The following is a 9,374-nucleotide window of genomic DNA, read 5'->3' on the forward strand; positions in this document are numbered from 1 at the left end:
AATGATTTGGACAATATCTGACATATTTTGAAATTTGTAAAAATTCTGTCTTTTGTCCTGACCCCGGACCTTATGTGAAAACTAAGAAAAACTGAAAAGTACTAAAAAAAATCAGACCAATTTTTTTTCACTTTTTTTGCCCTAGTTCATGCATTTCACATGTCTAGAAGTGAAATAAAAAATAATTTGGACAATATCTGAGAGATTTTGAAATTTGTCAAAATTCTGTCTTTTATCCTGACCCCGGACCTTATGTGAAAACTAAGAAAAACTGAAAAGTACAAAAAAAAAATCAAACCAATTTTGTTAGACTTTTTTGCACTAGTTCATGCATTTCACATGTCTAGACGTGAAATAAAAAATGATTTGGACAATATCTGACATATTTTGAAATTTGTCAAAATTCTGTCTTTTGTCCTGACCCCGGACCTTATGTGAAAACTAAGAAAAACTGCAAGGGACTAAAAAAAAATCAAACCAATTTTTTTACACTTTTTTGCCCTAGTTCATGCATTTCACATGTCTAGAAGTGAAATAAAAAATGATTTGGACAATATCTGACATATTTTGAAATTTGTAAAAATTCTGTCTTTTGTCCTGACTCCGGACCTTATGTGAAAACTAAGAAAAACTGAAAAGTACTAAAAAAAATCAGACCAATTTTTTTTCACTTTTTTTGCCCTAGTTCATGCATTTCACATGTCTAGAAGTGAAATAAAAAATAATTTGGACAATATCTGAGAGATTTTGAAATTTGTCAAAATTCTGTCTTTTATCCTGACCCCGGACCTTATGTGAAAACTAAGAAAAACTGAAAAGTACAAAAAAAAATCAAACCAATTTTGTTACAGTTTTTTGCACTAGTTCATGCATTTCACATGTCTAGACGTGAAATAAAAAATAATTTGGACAATATCTGACATATTTTGAAATTTGTCAAAAATCTGTCTTTTGTCCTGACCCCGGACCTTATGTGAAAACTAAAAAAAACTGAAAGGTACTAAAAAAAATCAAACCAATTTTTTTACACTTTTTTGCACTAGTTCATGCATTTCACATGTCTAGACGTGAAATAAAAAATGATTTGGACAATATCTGAGAGATTTTGAAATTTGTCAAAATTCTGTCTTTTATCCTGACCCCGGACCTTATGTGAAAACTAAGAAAAACTGAAAAGTACAAAAAAAAAATCAAACCAATTTTGTTAGACTTTTTTGCACTAGTTCATGCATTTCACATGTCTAGACGTGAAATAAAAAATAATTTGGACAATATCTGACATATTTTGAAATTTGTCAAAAATCTGTCTTTTGTCCTGACCCCGGACCTTATGTGAAAACTAAAAAAAACTGAAAGGTACTAAAAAAAATCAAACCAATTTTTTTACACTTTTTTGCCCTAGTTCATGCATTTCACATGTCTATAAGTGAAATAAAAAATGATTTGGACAATATCTGACATATTTTGAAATTTGTCAAAAATCTGTCTTTTGTCCTGACCCCGGACCTTATGTGAAAACTAAAAAAAACTGAAAGGTACTAAAAAAAATCAAACCAATTTTTTTACACTTTTTTGCCCTAGTTCATGCATTTCACATGTCTATAAGTGAAATAAAAAATGATTTGGACAATATCTGACATATTTTGAAATTTGTCAAAATTCTGTCTTTTGTCCTGACCCCGGACCTTATGTGAAAACTAAGAAAAACTGCAAGGGACTAAAAAAAATCAAACCAATTTTTTTACACTTTTTTGCCCTAGTTCATGCATTTCACATGTCTAGAAGTGAAATAAAAAATGATTTGGACAATATCTGACATATTTTGAAATTTGTAAAAATTCTGTCTTTTGTCCTGACCCCGGACCTTATGTGAAAACTAAGAAAAACTGAAAAGTACTAAAAAAAATCAGACCAATTTTGTTAGATTTTTTGCACTAGTTCATGCATTTCACATGTCTAGACGTGAAATAAAAAATTATTTTGACAATATCTGACATATTTTGAAATTTGTCAAAAATCTGTCTTTTGTCCTGACCCCGGACCTTATGTGAAAACTAAAAAAAACTGAAAGGTACTAAAAAAAATCAAACCAATTTTTTTACACTTTTTTGCCCTAGTTCATGCATTTCACATGTCTATAAGTGAAATAAAAAATGATTTGGACAATATCTGACATATTTTGAAATTTGTCAAAAATCTGTCTTTTGTCCTGACCCCGGACCTTATGTGAAAACTAAGAAAAACTGAAAAGTACAAAAAAAAAATCAAACCAATTTTGTTAGACTTTTTTGCACTAGTTCATGCATTTCACATGTCTAGACGTGAAATAAAAAATAATTTGGACAATATCTGACATATTTTGAAATTTGTCAAAATTCTGTCTTTTGTCCTGACCCCGGACCTTATGTGAAAACTAAGAAAAACTGCAAGGTACTAAAAAAAAATCAAACCAATTTTTTTACACTTTTTTGCCCTAGTTCATGCATTTCACATGTCTATAAGTGAAATAAAAAATGATTTGGACAATATCTGACAGATTTTGAAATTTGTCAGAAATCTGTATTTTGTCCTGACCCCGGACCTTATGTGAAAACTAAGAAAAACTGAAAAGTACTAAAAAAAATCAGACCAATTTTTTTTCACTTTTTTTGCCCTAGTTCATGCATTTCACATGTCTAGAAGTGAAATAAAAAATGATTTGGACAATATCTGACATATTTTGAAATTTGTAAAAATTCTGTCTTTTGTCCTGACCCCGGACCTTATGTGAAAACTAAGAAAAACTGAAAAGTACTAAAAAAAATCAAACCAATTTTGTTACACTTTTTTGCACTAGTTCATGCATTTCACATGTCTAGAAATTAAATAAAAAATGATTTGGACAATATCTGACAGATTTTGAAATTTGTCAAAAATCTGTCTTTTGTCCTGACCCCGGACCTTATGTGAAAACTAAGAAAAACTGAAAAGTACTAAAAAAAATCAGACCAATTTTGTTAGATTTTTTGCACTAGTTCATGCATTTCACATGTCTAGACGTGAAATAAAAAATAATTTTGACAATATCTGACATATTTTGAAATTTGTCAAAAATCTGTCTTTTGTCCTGACCCCGGACCTTATGTGAAAACTAAAAAAAACTGAAAGGTACTAAAAAAAATCAAACCAATTTTTTTACACTTTTTTGCCCTAGTTCATGCATTTCACATGTCTATAAGTGAAATAAAAAATGATTTGGACAATATCTGACATATTTTGAAATTTGTCAAAATTCTGTCTTTTGTCCTGACCCCGGACCTTATGTGAAAACTAAGAAAAACTGCAAGGGACTAAAAAAAATCAAACCAATTTTTTTACACTTTTTTGCCCTAGTTCATGCATTTCACATGTCTAGAAGTGAAATAAAAAATGATTTGGACAATATCTGACATATTTTGAAATTTGTAAAAATTCTGTCTTTTGTCCTGACCCCGGACCTTATGTGAAAACTAAGAAAAACTGAAAAGTACTAAAAAAAATCAGACCAATTTTTTTTCACTTTTTTTGCCCTAGTTCATGCATTTCACATGTCTAGAAGTGAAATAAAAAATAATTTGGACAATATCTGAGAGATTTTGAAATTTGTCAAAATTCTGTCTTTTATCCTGACCCCGGACCTTATGTGAAAACTAAGAAAAACTGAAAAGTACAAAAAAAAAATCAAACCAATTTTGTTAGACTTTTTTGCACTAGTTCATGCATTTCACATGTCTAGACGTGAAATAAAAAATGATTTGGACAATATCTGACATATTTTGAAATTTGTCAAAATTCTGTCTTTTGTCCTGACCCCGGACCTTATGTGAAAACTAAGAAAAACTGCAAGGGACTAAAAAAAAATCAAACCAATTTTTTTACACTTTTTTGCACTAGTTCATGCATTTCACATGTCTAGACGTGAAATAAAAAATGATTTGGACAATATCTGAGAGATTTTGAAATTTGTCAAAATTCTGTCTTTTATCCTGACCCCGGACCTTATGTGAAAACTAAGAAAAACTGAAAAGTACAAAAAAAAAATCAAACCAATTTTGTTAGACTTTTTTGCACTAGTTCATGCATTTCACATGTCTAGACGTGAAATAAAAAATAATTTGGACAATATCTGACATATTTTGAAATTTGTCAAAAATCTGTCTTTTGTCCTGACCCCGGACCTTATGTGAAAACTAAAAAAAACTGAAAGGTACTAAAAAAAATCAAACCAATTTTTTTACACTTTTTTGCCCTAGTTCATGCATTTCACATGTCTATAAGTGAAATAAAAAATGATTTGGACAATATCTGACATATTTTGAAATTTGTCAAAATTCTGTCTTTTGTCCTGACCCCGGACCTTATGTGAAAACTAAGAAAAACTGCAAGGGACTAAAAAAAATCAAACCAATTTTTTTACACTTTTTTGCCCTAGTTCATGCATTTCACATGTCTAGAAGTGAAATAAAAAATGATTTGGACAATATCTGACATATTTTGAAATTTGTAAAAATTCTGTCTTTTGTCCTGACCCCGGACCTTATGTGAAAACTAAGAAAAACTGAAAAGTACTAAAAAAAATCAGACCAATTTTTTTTCACTTTTTTTGCCCTAGTTCATGCATTTCACATGTCTAGAAGTGAAATAAAAAATAATTTGGACAATATCTGAGAGATTTTGAAATTTGTCAAAATTCTGTCTTTTATCCTGACCCCGGACCTTATGTGAAAACTAAGAAAAACTGAAAAGTACAAAAAAAAATCAAACCAATTTTGTTAGACTTTTTTGCACTAGTTCATGCATTTCACATGTCTAGACGTGAAATAAAAAATGATTTGGACAATATCTGACATATTTTGAAATTTGTCAAAATTCTGTCTTTTGTCCTGACCCCGGACCTTATGTGAAAACTAAGAAAAACTGCAAGGGACTAAAAAAAAATCAAACCAATTTTTTTACACTTTTTTGCCCTAGTTCATGCATTTCACATGTCTAGAAGTGAAATAAAAAATGATTTGGACAATATCTGACATATTTTGAAATTTGTAAAAATTCTGTCTTTTGTCCTGACTCCGGACCTTATGTGAAAACTAAGAAAAACTGAAAAGTACTAAAAAAAATCAGACCAATTTTTTTTCACTTTTTTTGCCCTAGTTCATGCATTTCACATGTCTAGAAGTGAAATAAAAAATAATTTGGACAATATCTGAGAGATTTTGAAATTTGTCAAAATTCTGTCTTTTATCCTGACCCCGGACCTTATGTGAAAACTAAGAAAAACTGAAAAGTACAAAAAAAAATCAAACCAATTTTGTTACAGTTTTTTGCACTAGTTCATGCATTTCACATGTCTAGACGTGAAATAAAAAATAATTTGGACAATATCTGACATATTTTGAAATTTGTCAAAAATCTGTCTTTTGTCCTGACCCCGGACCTTATGTGAAAACTAAAAAAAACTGAAAGGTACTAAAAAAAATCAAACCAATTTTTTTACACTTTTTTGCACTAGTTCATGCATTTCACATGTCTAGACGTGAAATAAAAAATGATTTGGACAATATCTGAGAGATTTTGAAATTTGTCAAAATTCTGTCTTTTATCCTGACCCCGGACCTTATGTGAAAACTAAGAAAAACTGAAAAGTACAAAAAAAAAATCAAACCAATTTTGTTAGACTTTTTTGCACTAGTTCATGCATTTCACATGTCTAGACGTGAAATAAAAAATAATTTGGACAATATCTGACATATTTTGAAATTTGTCAAAAATCTGTCTTTTGTCCTGACCCCGGACCTTATGTGAAAACTAAAAAAAACTGAAAGGTACTAAAAAAAATTAAACCAATTTTTTTACACTTTTTTGCCCTAGTTCATGCATTTCACATGTCTATAAGTGAAATAAAAAATGATTTGGACAATATCTGACATATTTTGAAATTTGTCAAAATTCTGTCTTTTGTCCTGACCCCGGACCTTATGTGAAAACTAAGAAAAACTGCAAGGGACTAAAAAAAATCAAACCAATTTTTTTACACTTTTTTGCCCTAGTTCATGCATTTCACATGTCTAGAAGTGAAATAAAAAATGATTTGGACAATATCTGACATATTTTGAAATTTGTAAAAATTCTGTCTTTTGTCCTGACCCCGGACCTTATGTGAAAACTAAGAAAAACTGAAAAGTACTAAAAAAAATCAGACCAATTTTTTTTCACTTTTTTTGCCCTAGTTCATGCATTTCACATGTCTAGAAGTGAAATAAAAAATAATTTGGACAATATCTGAGAGATTTTGAAATTTGTCAAAATTCTGTCTTTTATCCTGACCCCGGACCTTATGTGAAAACTAAGAAAAACTGAAAAGTACAAAAAAAAAATCAAACCAATTTTGTTAGACTTTTTTGCACTAGTTCATGCATTTCACATGTCTAGACGTGAAATAAAAAATGATTTGGACAATATCTGACATATTTTGAAATTTGTCAAAATTCTGTCTTTTGTCCTGACCCCGGACCTTATGTGAAAACTAAGAAAAACTGCAAGGGACTAAAAAAAAATCAAACCAATTTTTTTACACTTTTTTGCCCTAGTTCATGCATTTCACATGTCTAGAAGTGAAATAAAAAATGATTTGGACAATATCTGACATATTTTGAAATTTGTAAAAATTCTGTCTTTTGTCCTGACTCCGGACCTTATGTGAAAACTAAGAAAAACTGAAAAGTACTAAAAAAAATCAGACCAATTTTTTTTCACTTTTTTTGCCCTAGTTCATGCATTTCACATGTCTAGAAGTGAAATAAAAAATAATTTGGACAATATCTGAGAGATTTTGAAATTTGTCAAAATTCTGTCTTTTATCCTGACCCCGGACCTTATGTGAAAACTAAGAAAAACTGAAAAGTACAAAAAAAAATCAAACCAATTTTGTTACAGTTTTTTGCACTAGTTCATGCATTTCACATGTCTAGACGTGAAATAAAAAATAATTTGGACAATATCTGACATATTTTGAAATTTGTCAAAAATCTGTCTTTTGTCCTGACCCCGGACCTTATGTGAAAACTAAAAAAAACTGAAAGGTACTAAAAAAAATCAAACCAATTTTTTTACACTTTTTTGCACTAGTTCATGCATTTCACATGTCTAGACGTGAAATAAAAAATGATTTGGACAATATCTGAGAGATTTTGAAATTTGTCAAAATTCTGTCTTTTATCCTGACCCCGGACCTTATGTGAAAACTAAGAAAAACTGAAAAGTACAAAAAAAAAATCAAACCAATTTTGTTAGACTTTTTTGCACTAGTTCATGCATTTCACATGTCTAGACGTGAAATAAAAAATAATTTGGACAATATCTGACATATTTTGAAATTTGTCAAAAATCTGTCTTTTGTCCTGACCCCGGACCTTATGTGAAAACTAAAAAAAACTGAAAGGTACTAAAAAAAATTAAACCAATTTTTTTACACTTTTTTGCCCTAGTTCATGCATTTCACATGTCTAGAAGTGAAATAAAAAATGATTTGGACAATATCTGACATATTTTGAAATTTGTCAAAAATCTGTCTTTTGTCCTGACCCCAGACCTTATGTGAAAACTAAGAAAAACTGCAAGGTACTAAAAAAAAATCAAACCAATTTTTTCACACTTTCTTGCCCTAGTTCATGCATTTCACATGTCTAGAAGTGAAATAAAAAATGATTTGGACAATATCTGAGAGATTTTGAAATTTGTCAAAAATCTGTCTTTTATCCTGACCCCGGACCTTATGTGAAAACTAAGAAAAACTGAAAAGTACTAAAAAAAATCAAACCAATTTTGTTACACTTTTTTGCACTAGTTCATGCATTTCACATGTCTAGACGTGAAATAAAAAATAATTTGGACAATATCTGACATATTTTGAAATTTGTCAAAATTCTGTCTTTTGTCCTGACCCCGGACCTTATGTGAAAACTAAGAAAAACTGCAAGGGACTAAAAAAAAATCAAACCAATTTTTTTACACTTTTTTGCCCTAGTTCATGCATTTCACATGTCTAGAAGTGAAATAAAAAATGATTTGGACAATATCTGACATATTTTGAAATTTGTAAAAATTCTGTCTTTTGTCCTGACCCCGGACCTTATGTGAAAACTAAGAAAAACTGCAAGGTACTAAAAAAAAATCAAACCAATTTTTTCACACTTTCTTGCCCTAGGTCATGCATTTCACATGTCTAGAAGTGAAATAAAAAATGATTTGGACAATATCTGACAGAATTTGAAATTTGTCAAAAATCTGTCTTTTGTCCTGACCCCGGACCTTATGTGAAAACTAAGAAAAACTGAAAAGTACTAAAAAAAATCAGACCAATTTTTTTTCACTTTTTTTGCCCTAGTTCATGCATTTCACATGTCTAGAAGTGAAATAAAAAATAATTTGGACAATATCTGAGAGATTTTGAAATTTGTCAAAATTCTGTCTTTTATCCTGACCCCGGACCTTATGTGAAAACTAAGAAAAACTGAAAAGTACAAAAAAAAAATCAAACCAATTTTGTTAGACTTTTTTGCACTAGTTCATGCATTTCACATGTCTAGACGTGAAATAAAAAATGATTTAGACAATATCTGACATATTTTGAAATTTGTCAAAATTCTGTCTTTTGTCCTGACCCCGGACCTTATGTGAAAACTAAGAAAAACTGCAAGGGACTAAAAAAAAATCAAACCAATTTTTTTACACTTTTTTGCCCTAGTTCATGCATTTCACATGTCTAGAAGTGAAATAAAAAATGATTTGGACAATATCTGACATATTTTGAAATTTGTAAAAATTCTGTCTTTTGTCCTGACTCCGGACCTTATGTGAAAACTAAGAAAAACTGAAAAGTACTAAAAAAAATCAGACCAATTTTTTTTCACTTTTTTTGCCCTAGTTCATGCATTTCACATGTCTAGAAGTGAAATAAAAAATAATTTGGACAATATCTGAGAGATTTTGAAATTTGTCAAAATTCTGTCTTTTATCCTGACCCCGGACCTTATGTGAAAACTAAGAAAAACTGAAAAGTACAAAAAAAAATCAAACCAATTTTGTTACAGTTTTTTGCACTAGTTCATGCATTTCACATGTCTAGACGTGAAATAAAAAATAATTTGGACAATATCTGACATATTTTGAAATTTGTCAAAAATCTGTCTTTTGTCCTGACCCCGGACCTTATGTGAAAACTAAAAAAAACTGAAAGGTACTAAAAAAAATCAAACCAATTTTTTTACACTTTTTTGCACTAGTTCATGCATTTCACATGTCTAGACGTGAAATAAAAAATGATTTGGACAATATCTGAGAGATTTTGAAATTTGTCA

Source organism: Alosa pseudoharengus, unplaced genomic scaffold (genome assembly GCF_046254945.1).
Source record: "Alosa pseudoharengus isolate Yale_2024_CS ecotype anadromous, Long Island Sound unplaced genomic scaffold, YU_APseudo_1.1 YU_APseudo_1.1_scf_75, whole genome shotgun sequence".
Classification (NCBI taxonomy): Eukaryota; Metazoa; Chordata; class Actinopteri; order Clupeiformes; family Clupeidae; genus Alosa; species Alosa pseudoharengus.